The 13716-nt window shown below is 39.3% G+C and overlaps 1 protein-coding gene across 13 annotated transcripts in view; it reads left to right on the top strand.

The window, feature by feature from the left end:
• The window catches only part of Kmt2c (lysine methyltransferase 2C), a 191967-nt gene that overhangs the window by 18211 nt on the left and 160040 nt on the right, over positions 1-13716 (top strand). The window lies entirely within an intron of this gene.

The following is a 13716-nucleotide window of genomic DNA, read 5'->3' as shown; positions in this document are numbered from 1 at the left end:
CCCAGTGCCCCTGGAGGCCAGAAGATGCTGTTTGATTCCTTGGGACTGGAATTACATACAGACAGTTGTGAGCTGGTTGAGAGTGCTGGAAGTGGAACCCAAGTCCTCTGGAAGAGAAGAGGTGGAAGCAGGAGGACCATAAGTTCATGGCTAGTCTGCACTACACAATAAGTTCAAGGCCAATTTGGGAAATGAGAGCCTGCCTCAAAATAGAATTTTTTTTGGGTGGGGGGGCTCAGGGGAGATAGCTCAGTGATAGAGTATTTGCCTGACATTCATGGTGAGTTTAGTCTTAGTGTCAGGCAGCAGGGCTTCTCTGTGTAGCCCTGGCTAAATTGGGACTCATTGTGTGGACCAGGCTGGACTCACAGAGACCCACCTGCATCTGCCTCTCTAATGCTGGTTTTAAAGGTGTGTGGCACCATGCCCAATTTCATTATGACATTTCATATATCTATATAGTACTTTGAACATACATACCCACTACCCCCTTTCCTTCATCCTACTGTTCTCCATCGTCTTCCTAAATAGTCCCTTTTTACTTCCGTGTCTTTTTTATTTTTTAATGGCTCAATGTTTCCTTAGAGTTTGAAGAGTGAAGATAGAGCTATACCACTAAAGAAAGCCTTTTTACCCCTCCCCAGCACAACTATTAACCGTCATTTCATCACTGGACAAGAATATACCTCATGTAAGAATATACCTCATGTGCTTCTCCATGGCAGGATGTTGACTGGGCCCTAGTCTTCTGCAGGTCTTCTGTGAGTGAGTTCAAGAGTACAACTGCTGTGTCAGGCTTGAAAGATAGTGTCCCACAACACTCCATCCCCTCTGCTTGCTCTTTCTGCTCCTTCGGTGGTATTCTGTGAGCTCGTGTGGGAGTTGGGGGATGATATAGATGTTGCATTTGTAGTCTTTTATCCTCTGCACCTTGATCAGTTATGAGTCTCTGTAGTTACCATGTCACTGAAAAAAAGAAGTTTTCTCTGACAAAAGCTGACAGCAGCATGAATTTGTGGGTAAAAGTTGTAAATGTTTAGAGGGCATTTTGATGGATACAACATGTCCATTTAGCAAAACAATTAGTGACTTCTCTAATTTAATCTCCTCCATCATGAGCTTTAGTTTACACGATTAGATGTGGAGTCGGCCTCAAATCCAATGAGCAAACGTTTGGTTCCATCCATTCCAATGGGTACATTTAATTGTAGTGTAGCATGCAGGAGCCACAGCTGAGTTAAGACTTGGTGATATTGCTTCCTTAGTAGCTTCTCTCCAGCAGAAAAGAAACTTTCATCTTAGTTCTAGCTTATTATTATTAATATTTTTTGGGGGGGGTTCGAGGCATGGTTTCTCTGTGGCTTTGGAGGCTGTCCTGAAAATAGCTCTTGTAGACCAGATCTGCCTGTCTGCCTCTTGAGTTCTGGGGTTAGAGTCATGTGCCACCACCGCCCAGCTATTATTATTTTTTAAAATGTCCTTCAACTAGAGCATGTGATATCTTTAGCAATAGGGTCTTATTGTCTAGTTCTGGTGGACAACCAACAATAGTGGCAATTTGTCTATATTGATTTATGAATACAAATTCCTAGTTTGATGAGAAATCCTTTTTCTTATAATTATTTTAAGCTTTAAAATGTAGGACTGCACAATATAACACTGACAGGCCTAAAACTTAAATGTCTGCCTGCCTTTACTCTTCTAATGATGGGATTATAGTCATAAGCTGCCTTACTTGGCAACTTTAAGTTCTTTTTATAATATATGTACACACACACACAACTTTATTTTTTTTAGGTTTACTTATTTGTATGTGTATTGGGGGCACTTGCAGAGGTCAGAGGACAACTTGATAGACTTGGTTCTTCACTTCATCCACTTGGGTTTCAGGGATCAAATTCAAGTCCTCAGACTTGACAACAGGTAGCTTTACTTCGTGAACTTCGTCACTGGCCAACTTTTAATTTTATGCTTGTAATGAAAGCTGGTTTGGAAAGTCCACAGATACACACATTATTTATTGCTTCTGTCACTGATGCCCCACTTTTCTGTAACTCTCATTTTTTCTTTCGTTTCCATTTCCAGCTGCTAACCAAATAGTGTCAAACTTCCACAAACTATTTGATTTTATTTATCTTCATAAATATGTCTGTAATTTGTTTCTGTAGGTGATATTTAGAATTTTAGGGATCTTTGTTAGGGAAGGAAGAAAAGTGACCCGTGGAATGAGTGAGAAATGAGAAGTTAGTGAAAGTCAGTAGTACTTAATGGCTTGATACTCACACGATTCTGGTATATAAAATATGCCTTGGTGCAACATCTTAATTTGTATCATAGAGGACATGAAACCAAAATGATTGTGTGAGGAAGTTCATGAAAAGAAGTATTTTTTGCTAATACATTATTTTTAAATGTTATTTCTTTATTAGTTGTATGGTGGGTATTTATATGGAGGTCAAGACAACTTAAAGGAATTGGTTCTTTCTCTACCATGTGAGACACAGGAATAGAATTTAGTGTAGCTCGGCATTGTGGGCACACAACAGGAGGCAGAGGCAGGAGGATCTCTGAGTTTGAGGCTAGCCTGCTCTACAGAGAACATTCCAGGGCAGGCTCCAAAGCAATACAGAGAAACCCTGTCTTGAAAAACAAACAAACAAAAAAAGTAATTTAGTTTGTCAGGCTTTGACAGCAGGCCCCTTTATTGGGTGTGCCATTTCTTTGGCTCCCATGTGCGTTATTCTTATATGGAGATAATATTAATATGCTACACATGTTGGGGTGCCTATGGAGGCCACAAGACGGTATGAGATACCCCAGAACTGGAGTTACAGGTCGTTAAGTGTGAGTTCTTGGAACTGAACTCTGGTTCTCTGGAAGAACAGGAAGCACTCTTAACCACTATGCCATTTCTCCAGACTAAGTAGTATGTTTGTTTATATCTGTTTGATTTTTTTTTTTTGTTCTTTCTGAGAGGTACAGGATATTAATGTGTGGCTGAGACATAACTGCCTTTGTAGAATCAGGCTGGTCTTGAACCAGAGATTGACTTGCCTTTCTAGGATTAAAGGTATGCAACCATACTTGGCCACCAGTCCTTATTTTTATTAAAGCCCTTTTTGTAAATCTTTGTACTAAATACACTTTTTGTAAATGACCAGTGTAAATTTAGTTAGGACAAAGTCTTCTGATTCAAACTTGTATAATTTTATTTGTATCTGAGATTGATTATGGTAAATGGAAACAAGGAGTATCCGAGTTTTGCATTCTGAACACATTTAAGACAATTTAACAATTCATTGTAGATGTTTCTTTAGAATGTCATTAATTTTTTCATAATAAAAAGTGATTTGTTTTTGCAGTGGTTTTTATATGAGTCAAAGCCTGGGTTTTTCTTAGGGCCTATTGTCTATGTATAAACATTTGTCAGTGCAGTTAATAGCAGTCTGTTGTCCTAGTTTTATTTTTAAATTGTAACTCCTTGGATTTTGTTATTCTGAAATTTTGTGAGATAATTGTAACATTTTAGATGACACTATATTGTGGAATGTTATAATCTATAGGAATCCAGGCTCTGAATGTTACGATGTTTTAATGTTCTGGAATAAAAACACAAAACAAAACCAAAAAACAGTTATTTGCCTGGTCTGTTTGGGAAGTCAGAACCTCACTCCTAGTTAGTTTATCTGCTCTTCACTTCTTCCTCCATGTTGAAAATCTTTAAAACATTCCTTCATCTTAAAATAAGAATTCTTTGGTATCTTAAGACCATGTTTAACCATCATTTAAGCCTATTTATTAGTTATTAGAGCAACAAATGCAGACAATACTGGGATTCTTTTTTTTGTTTTGTTTTGGGTTTTTTTTTTTGTTTTTGTTTTCTTGTATTTTGCGAGACAGGGTTTCTCTGTGGTTTTGGAGGCTGTCCTGGAACTCACTTTGTAGACCAGGCTGGCCTTGAACTCACAAAGATCCGCCTGACTCTGCCTCCCGAGTACTGGGATTAAAGGCGTGTGTCACCACTGCCTGGCAACAATGGGATTCTTTTCCTTCTCTTGTTTTTCTTGGTGGCAGTGGTGTTTTGTTTAGTGCCAGGAGCAAAAAACCACCACCATAAATATGAGGAAGATGAAAAGCAGGTTGCAGCATGTTAGACTTTTTTTTTTAAAGTGAAAAGCTTCCATTATTAAATGGAGTCTGCTTTAACAGAGTAAAACTGTATTGGGACATTTATGGTACAAATCATAGATCATTTTGACTTTCTTACTTCATGGACAGTATATTGGAAAGAATTTACTGAAAGGGTTAACTTAAGTGAGGTTTTAACTTGGTGAAGTGAAATGATGCAAAAATGTATTTGCTTCCCTTTGTTTTATGTCCTGGGTTTCTAACAGACTTCTTTAGTTTAAGTATTAAAAAAAAAGCTGCATTTTTTGGTTTGTTTAGAATTAAACAGAGGGAAAGGTACTCATGCATGGTTACCAAAGAGTTAACCAAGCAGACAGTCTTTGCTGGCTTTGTAGTAGTAGGATTCCAGATCTGTGCTTCAAAGAAATCCAGTCCACTTTTTTTAGGTGCCTGCTGTTTGTCGGATCTACTTTCTTTAATGGGGCTTCCATCGACCTATCTCCTCCTCTTTCTTCTCATTTTCTCCCCCCCCCCACCCCACTTGTGTACACACACACACACACACACACACACACACACACACACACACACACACACACACACACACACGTGTACACAGATTCTCATAGCCATAGGAGAACTTGTAAAAAAGCTTTGCAGGGAGTCTTTTCATTTTAAATTTATTTTACTTTATTTTATCTTTTTGGTTTTTGAGACTCACTATTTAGACCAGACTGCCTGCATGTTTCCTAAATGCTGGTATTGAAAGAGTTTTATGCATGCATGTCTGTGTAAGGGTGCCACATCACCTGAAACCAGAGTTTTAGACAGGCATGAGCTGGGAATTGAACCCCAAGTCCTTTTTGGAAGAGCAACCTGTGCTCTTAACCACTGAGCCATCTATCTCTTCAGCTGCACCTATTTATTTATTTATTTATTTTTTTCTTGTGCTACTGCTGCTGCGGGATAAGGTTAGTAGGATTTAACAAAGACCCTGCTTTGTTATTCTGGAAGGTGGTACTGAAAGTATTCTATCCTTCTCAAGTGGTATTAGATTGACAAGGTGTGTGATTGGTCTATCTTAATTAAAAATTTTTTTTGAGATAATGGTCTTATATATCCTATACTGGCCTTGAACCCACTCTTTAATTTAACCAAGGTTGGCCCCAACCTTTTAAGCGCTGTTGGGGTTACAGGCAATTCATCACTAAGTTCAGGCCTCAGTTCCAATTATGAACAAGATGTTTGTCTGTATACTTCTGGGTCTGGAGAGATGCCTCAGCAGCCAAGAGTATCGGCTGTGTTTCCTGAGGACCCGGGTTTGATTCCTAATTCTTACATGGAGGTTCACAACTGTCTTCTAACTCCAGTCCCAGAGCATCTAATTTCTTCTTCTTGTCTACACAGGCAATGCATATACATGGTGTACAGACGTACATAAAGTCAAAACATTCAAACATGTAAAATAAAAATGAAAAACTGTATGCTTGTTTAGAATATAACCAGTAATAATAAATGTATCACCATCTATAATATAGAAACTATTTTGAGTTATACCATCAAAGGCTTAAGGATTTTCAGCATGTTCTTTTATAATAAAATAACAAAGACAGTTCTCTTGAGCCTCTTGTCTTGACCTCCCAAGTGTGTGCCCCATCATGCCCACTATTTCTTTTTGGAGGATGGGGGGTTGGGGGGTTGTCATCCTATAGCCAGAGAAGCTTATAAGCAGCCCTTTTTCATTTGCTTATCAAATGCTGAGATTATAGGTCCCCCATTATGCTGTGTGTGGCATGTGTTTCTGATGATCAATCCAGGGGCTTGCTTCATACTACGTAAGTAGAACACCAAGTGAATTGTCTCTAGGCCCAAGAATTGCTTGCTTGTTTTTTTCTTATTCTATTTTTGTAAAGCCAACATAATCACAATAGGTACTAAAAATCTTTTTTTGTTTTTTGTTTTTTTTTTTGAAGACAGATCTCAATATTTGACTTGTCTTGGAACTTGCTATGTAGACCATTCTGGTTTCAAATTCATAATAGGAAGTGCTCTTAACCTCTGAGCCACCTCTCATGTTTTATTGTCTCAGGGGCCAGTGCTTTCCAAGCATGTGTGAGGCCTTAGGTTGCATCGCTAAAGAGAATTTTTAGGGTTAATTTTATTATGTTCATAATCAGATTAATTTTTAGGCTGTTAACTTATTCTAAGATATTTAATAGTAATCTCAGGTGAAGTTAGTTGTCTGTGTGTATGTATGTGTGCACACAATTATGTCCACGTACATTTACGTGTGTGTGCTGATATGGGCAGACCCACATGTGGAGGTTAGAGGACAAGCCTTATTGAGACATTCTCTTTTGTTGTTCACGGATGAATAAACCAGGCTAGCAGGCCCATGAACTTCTAGGAATCCCGTCTCCCATCTGCTAGACGCACTGTTGTGCTTGGCTTTGTCATGGGATCTAGGGCAAGTGCTTTACACACTGATCCATTTCCCAGCCCCTCTCTACCTTATGTTTGAGACAGGAACTCACTCCAATTGTACCTGAAGCTCAGAGATTCAGCTGGATTGGCTGGTTAGCAAGCAAGCTTCTGGGATTCTCCTGTCTGTGCTTTCCCTGCCCTGGGATTACAGACATACACTGCCCCATTGGACAAGCACTTACCAATTAAGCTATTTTTCTAGCCTTACTATTTACATTTTCCCATAAATCTTGCAGTATTTTATTTACAAAAATAAATTTAGGATAATTTTTTTATTCTTGAAACATCTGTGCCTAGTCTATATGTAAATGTAATACATACATGCACAAACTCAGCTTGGCCATTTTTCTTTCTAAAAGTAGAATTAAAAGGTATTGTTGATTTGGAAACAAAGTATTCTTTTTCCGGAACTAGTTCTGTAGACCATACTGGCCTCGAAATCACAGAGATCCGTCTGCCTCTGTGTTGGCCACTACAGACTAGCTGGAGACAAAGTATTCTAACAAGACTGTTTCAAAATGTAGCTATTCAACCCTAGGTCTTTTAATCCCAGCACTGGGAGGCACAGGCTGGTAGATTCTTGTGAGTTCCAGGATAGCCTGGTCTTGTTATGAAAATCATTATTACTGTAATTGCAGAGTTACTTTTGTTGTTGGTGCTTGAAGCAGAGTCTCATATAGCCCTGACTGAACTGGAACTCAAGCATCTGTCTGCCTTTGTCTTGGATTAAAGATGTGCACACTCTAGGACTACTAGGATTGTTAAAATATAAAATAACAAAGACATGCAGCTTTGACTGACCTGCAGTTCTTTGTAGACCAGGCTAACCTTGAACTCAGAGAACCCCCTACCTCTGCCTCTGAAGTACATAAGACTGTAAGGTATTTTCTTAATTAGTGATATGGGTGTGGGTCCAGCCCACATCTGGCTATGGATATATCTAAAAACCATCCAGTGCCATATTAAAAACACTAAATAAATCTGTGAGCCTCTAATGCCAGCACCCAGGAGGCTGGGAGAATTCCAGTCCCAGGCCAGCCTGACCTACATTGGGAAGACCCTTTCTCAGACAGACAATAGGACCGTGAATCACTTCTTATTTGCTATGCTTTAATGATAACAGTAACCAAAGGTCATTTAGGTGTCAAAAGTGCTACTTTTATACTTGTGTATATATGTTGGGTTTTGTGGGGGTGGGTTGGGCATGTGTATAAGTGGTAGCAGTGCCCATGTGGAATCTAGAGCAGGACGTGGCCTCTTTCAGCTTCTGTACATCTTATTTTTTTTCTGACAAGTTCTCTCTTTTTTTCTATTTTGGTTTTTGAAACAGGGTTTCTCTATAGCCTTAGAGCCTGTCTTGGAACTCCCTCTGCAGAACCAGGCTGGCCTTGGACTCACAGAGATCCATCTGCCTCTGCCTGGGATTAAAGGTGTGTACCACCATTGCCTGGCAACAAGTCCTTTCTTTCTTTCTTTCTTTCTTTCTTTCTTTCTTTCTTTCTTTCTTTCTTTCTTTTGGTTTTTCGAGACAGGGTTTCTCTGTATTGTTTTGGAGACTGTCCTGGAACTAGCTCTGTAGACCAGGCTGGCCTCGAACTCACAGAGATCCGCCTGCCTCTGCCTCCCAAGTGCTAGGATTAAAGGCGTGCGCCACCAACGCCCAGCCAACAAGTTCTTTCTTATGAATTGACTAGGGTGGCTGGCTGGCCATTGCACTCTCAGGATCCACTTGTCTCTGGATTTCTCCTACCAGCCAGGATGGGATTACGGGCATGTGGAGCCATACCTGGCATTTTACGTGGATGTTGGGGATTCAAACTCAGATCCTTAGTTAGGCTTTTCAGAGCAAGCACTCTTATCTGCTGAGCTATCTCCCTAGCTCAAGTTTGGTTATGTTTATGGATAAGCAGAGAAGTGGCCTTGTGAATGAAACTGGATGTTGCCATGTATTTGACAGACATAGGTGATTGGCTGTTGGTGGGTAGAGTGTAAATCTGGTCTCCCTGTGAATAGTTGACCTCATTTATTGGTATTAATGTTACAATTTTTAAAAAAGTCATGTTATGGAAGCTTCCTTACAATGTAATTTATGTTCTAGAGAATTAAGTCATGTTGTGTTTTTTAAAAGTTTTATTTGCTCTAATTGAATATTATACAAAATAGTAAATACCAGGGCTGAAGAGATGGGACATTTGTTGCTCTTATAGAGAATCCAGGTTTTATTCCCAGCACCCATATGGTCCCTCACAACCATTTGAGTTTCAGGAAATGTCATTGTCTGATCTCCAATGGCTCCTGGCTCACATGTGGTATACATACATATATGTATGCAACACACACACACACACACACACACACACACACACACACACACACACACACCCCACCACCACCACCACCAATAATAATAATAATAATAATAATAATAATAATAATAATAATAATAATAATAAATGTCATAGAACATGAAGTTATAGCCATCCTCTTCAGCTGTTATCTAAAAAAAAAACACCATACTTATAACATGAAAAAAAATAGAACAAAGACCAAACATACCCAAAAAGCCTTTTTATCTCGTTAAATATATGAAATTTCCGTATTAATTTTTGTTTTGTTTCTTTGAGACAGGGTCTCTATGTAGACCTGACTGTTCTGGCACTCACTGTTTAGATCAGGTTGGCCTTGAACTCACAGAGATTCTTTTACGTATACCTTCCAATTTAATCCCCCTGCTGGAATCAACACTTAAACTTACATACTGCTGACGATTAAGAATATATTCTCAACTATACTCCTTTCATTTTGTTTATGAGTTGTTAACTGTTTCAGTTGTTGACTCTTTTTTATGTTGTTATATACTGTTCATAGCAGAGACAACTAGTATGATAATATTTTCTTGGATTGCTTTTTGGCTTCAGTGTGTAATTGCCCTTTTCTTCTTTGGTTTTCAAGACAGGGATTCTCTGTGTGGCTCTAGCTGTCTTGGAACTCAGATTGGTCTTGAACTCAGAGATCTGCTTGCCTCTGCCTCTCAATTGCTGGGACTAAAGGTGTGCACCACAATGCCTGACAATGAGTATTTTATTTATTCAAGCTCAACTAAATTGAAATTTTTCTCCAAGGAAGGAATTGCTCCAGTGTCATCATTATCCATTGTGGTTGCTAGATTTGATATAGTGATCTTACTCCTTTGTGGGTGGTATGTGTTACCTTTAAAAGCTTTATTCATGTTTCTTTGAGAGCCTTTTATTTATTCATTTATTTATTTGAGCCAATCTCATGTTGCTGAATCTGGCCAAAAAATGTCCCATGTTGTCTAGTTGACCTTGAGCTCCTGATCCTTGGGCTTTACCTCCCAAGTGCTGTTCATTACAAATGTACATTAGATGGAAGTTTCTGTCCTGCCTCAGCCATTCAGTCCTAAATAAACACACATAGGCCTATATTAATTATAAACTGTTTGGCCTATTGCTCAGGCTTATTATTAACAAACTTTTTTTTTTTTTAGACAGGGTTTCTCTGTGTTTTTGGAGGCTGTCCTGGAACTCACTCCATAGACCAGGCTGGCCTCAAACTCAGAGATCCGCCTGCCTCTGCCTCCCGAGTGCTGGGATTAAAGGAGTGCACCACCAACACCCGACTCCAAAAAACATTTTAAACAATATACTGGAAAGTGGTGGAAGTGAACAAATAAAACAACGAAACTCAAGTTTTATGGTTTTTTTTTTTTTTTTTTGTGTGTGTGTGTTCTTTGTCACCGTGAGGGACAGGTCCTGCAATGGAGGTCCAGACGAAGCCCACATAGTCCCCATTGCAGAACCTGTCTCTCACGGTGAGGGCCTTATTCTCTAAGTAGTTCCTAGTAGCTTCTAGAGACCTTAACATTTCTAGAAATGTATTCCCTCTTTTTCTTTGGATCTCAAGTCTGATTGGGTATAAAATTTTAGGTAGGAAAGTTCCCTTGGAACTCTAAGGGCCCCCAGCATTGCTGTTGGGAAGTAAGATCCGTTATGGTCACTCTAAATCTAGACTGTGACTCTCCTCTAATTTCCTCATTGGTGACCTAATAGTTCATGGCTGTACACCTCAGTTTGTATATTTTCCTTTTAAGGTGCTGGGTACTCATAGGGTCCTTTCAGTCTAGAATCTTTTATTCTACAGTTCTGGAAAGTCTCTAAATTATTCCTTGAGGGTCATCACCATCTCCTCCCTTTGTTCCTCTTCATGGAACTCTTAGGGATCTCCTGGATTAGTATTAAATTTTCTTTTTTTCCTTACAAGGTCTTGGTTATCTTGAAGTAGGGCAGGGGAAGGATGATTAAATGTATGAGTATTCTTAGTTACTTATGAAGTGTTTTATAGTAACTATGTCCAAGTGTAGTTCTTTTTCTTCTCATGTTGGAAATAATATGACAGGACAATGACATGGTTAACTACTAAGAAAGTTAGCTTAATATTATAATTGTTTCAGTATGTAATAATTAAACAATACACTGTTTCAGTATGTAATAAATGATATGTTGTTTCAGCATGTAACAAATAGTTCAAGCATTCTTATCTTTTCTATCCTTTAACTTCTTTCTGTTTTGTTGTTGTTTTCTTGAAACAAGGTTTCTCTGTATAGCTCTGGCTGTCCTGGAGACCAGGCTGGCTTCAAACTCAGATCTGCCTGCCTCTGCCTCCCTACTGCTGGGATTAAAGTCATGTGCCATCACCGCCTGTCCCTTTCCTTTGATTTCTTAACTTCAACTTTTGCTTTCAGGCTCTTCTTCTGGAGCTCCAATTTCAGATTTAAACTCTAACAAACTCTTATAACTTAAATTAACCCATAATTCTTACCTGTTTTTAGCCACAAAGACTCAGTAAGGCATTCTCTCATCTTGCTTCCTCTGCATCTGGCTGGTGGCTTGTCTCTGCCTTTCCTTTTTCCAGAATTCTCCTAGTTTGGCAGCTCTGCCTATACTTTCTGCCCGTCTAGTGGTCAATCAGTATTTAATAAAACCAATAGGAGTGACACATCTTTTACAGTGGACAAGAGCATTATCCCACGTCGGTGTATTTTATAACTTTTGTTCTAACTTTGTTAAACTGAAGTTTCTCAACACTGTCTAGCTGTTCTTTATTTGTGAGATAAGATACATTGTAGTGCTAGTATGCACTGTGTAGCTCAGGGTGACATCTCTCAGCTTTCTCAGTGTTAGGATTAAGTTATATGCTATGATGTCTAGATTCCTCCCTTGCAGCCCCCCCTCCCTTTTTTTTTTTTGAGACAGGTTCTCAGTATGTAGTCTGTCTGTCATGGAACTGGTTCTGTATACCAGGCTGTCCTTGAACTCACAGATCTGCTTGACTCTGCCTCCTGAGTGCTGGATGAAAGGCATGTATCCACAATCAGGAAACAGAGGTGGCTTAATGCATGCCTGCTGCGCAGTTTGCTTTGTGTACTTTTGATAGTTCAGAATGGTACCACCCACAATGGGCAAGTCTTCCCACTTCAGTTAACATGCTCAATATAATCCTTCACTGGTATTCCCACAAGTCCATCTCTTAGATTCTAGATTCTGTCAATTGAAAGTTAACACTAGCCACTACAACATCTCTTATGTCTTTTAAAATTCATCCAGTGAGGGCTGGGTCCTCCCAAAGGACCCAGATTTGATTCCCAGCACCCACATGGCAGCTCACAGGTATAACTTCTGTTCTGGGGGATCCAATGCTGTCTCCTGGTCTCTACAAGCAGTGGACATACATCATGCAGGCAAAACACCCATACACATAAAATTTAAAAGAAAATTGATCAAGTGGTACAAATTGAGAACCACTTAATGCTCGGTATTGCTGTATTTTATTTAATAAAATAAAAAAAATTGTGTGGTGACAGGTATGTGTATTTGACAGAGATAGTTTGGGTGCCTGAGTGCCATGCATCAAAGTGGAGGTCAGAGGACAACTTCTACAGATTGAATTCAGGTCACAATGTTTCTTACCCACTAGGTTATTTTAGACACTGAGGGTTCTAGCACCTGTCTTTATGGAAAAAGAAATTCACTGAGAGACACGAATTTAATTTCAGATACTGATAAGTGCTATAAGCAAAAATATACTTGGTAATGTATTGACAGCAATTGTGATGTGAGAGAGATGTCAGGATGTCAAAAAAGTCTTTTGTGTGATGACATTGAAATAGTCCTTCCTGGTGAGATAGTTGGTGTGCCCCCCCCCCGCAGACAGGGTTTCTCTGTTGTTTTGGAGGCTGCTCTGTAGACCTGGCTGGCCTGAAACTCACAGAGATCTGCCTCTGCCTCCCGGGTGCTGGAATTAAAGGCGTGTGTTACCACTGCCTTTATTTATATTTTATTTATAAGTCTAGCACATTGGTGCTGGTGCCTACAGAGGCAAAGGTGGTGTCAGATCTCTTGGAGGTAAAGTTACAGGCATTGTTAGCTGCTTGATGTGTGTGCTGGGAACAGAACATGCATCTCCTGGAAGAGCAACAAATGCTTTTAGCTTCTGAGCCATATCTGTAGCCCAGGAGTTGGGATTTTTTGGTCATCAACTCATGACTAGGGCTGTTGGAATAATCTTAGTGTGGTGGTGGTCAAGGATAGAATTGATCCTGCATGTTTGAAAGGCTACAATGATAAGATCTGTTAGTGGATTTAATGGGCTGGATGAGGAAAGGAAAGTTGCCTTCTTGATTTGTCATTTCCACATTTGTGGACAATAGTATTTATGAGATCCAAGTAGAGAAACATGTTTAAACTTGATTAAAGGTATCTTTACTAATAATTCTCCTATTGATAATAATTTAATTAAGTTTATTATTGCCTTGTAGTCAACAGTCTTGAGTATTTTTGTATACATGGGTATATTCTACAAGATATAAAGTATATAATGTTCTCTTATCTAAAAATGTGTACTTTGCAAGGTTCTTTTCTGTGTGTGTGTGTGTGTGTGTGTGTGTTGTATGCATGTGAGCATGCTGGTTTTGCATGCCTGTCTTTTATTATCACACTTTGCTGCTTCAACTAGACTGGAGGGTCAGGGAGTTCCCAGGATCTACCTGTGCTTACCCCCTTTTTAGGGTTATAGGCATGTGGGGCC

This window comes from Mesocricetus auratus, unplaced genomic scaffold (genome assembly GCF_017639785.1).
Source record: "Mesocricetus auratus isolate SY011 unplaced genomic scaffold, BCM_Maur_2.0 Super-Scaffold_100676, whole genome shotgun sequence".
In the NCBI taxonomy this organism is placed as follows: domain Eukaryota; kingdom Metazoa; phylum Chordata; class Mammalia; order Rodentia; family Cricetidae; genus Mesocricetus; species Mesocricetus auratus.
The sequence above is the reverse complement of the archived record's forward strand: the minus strand, read 5'-3'. Positions and strand labels throughout refer to the sequence as shown.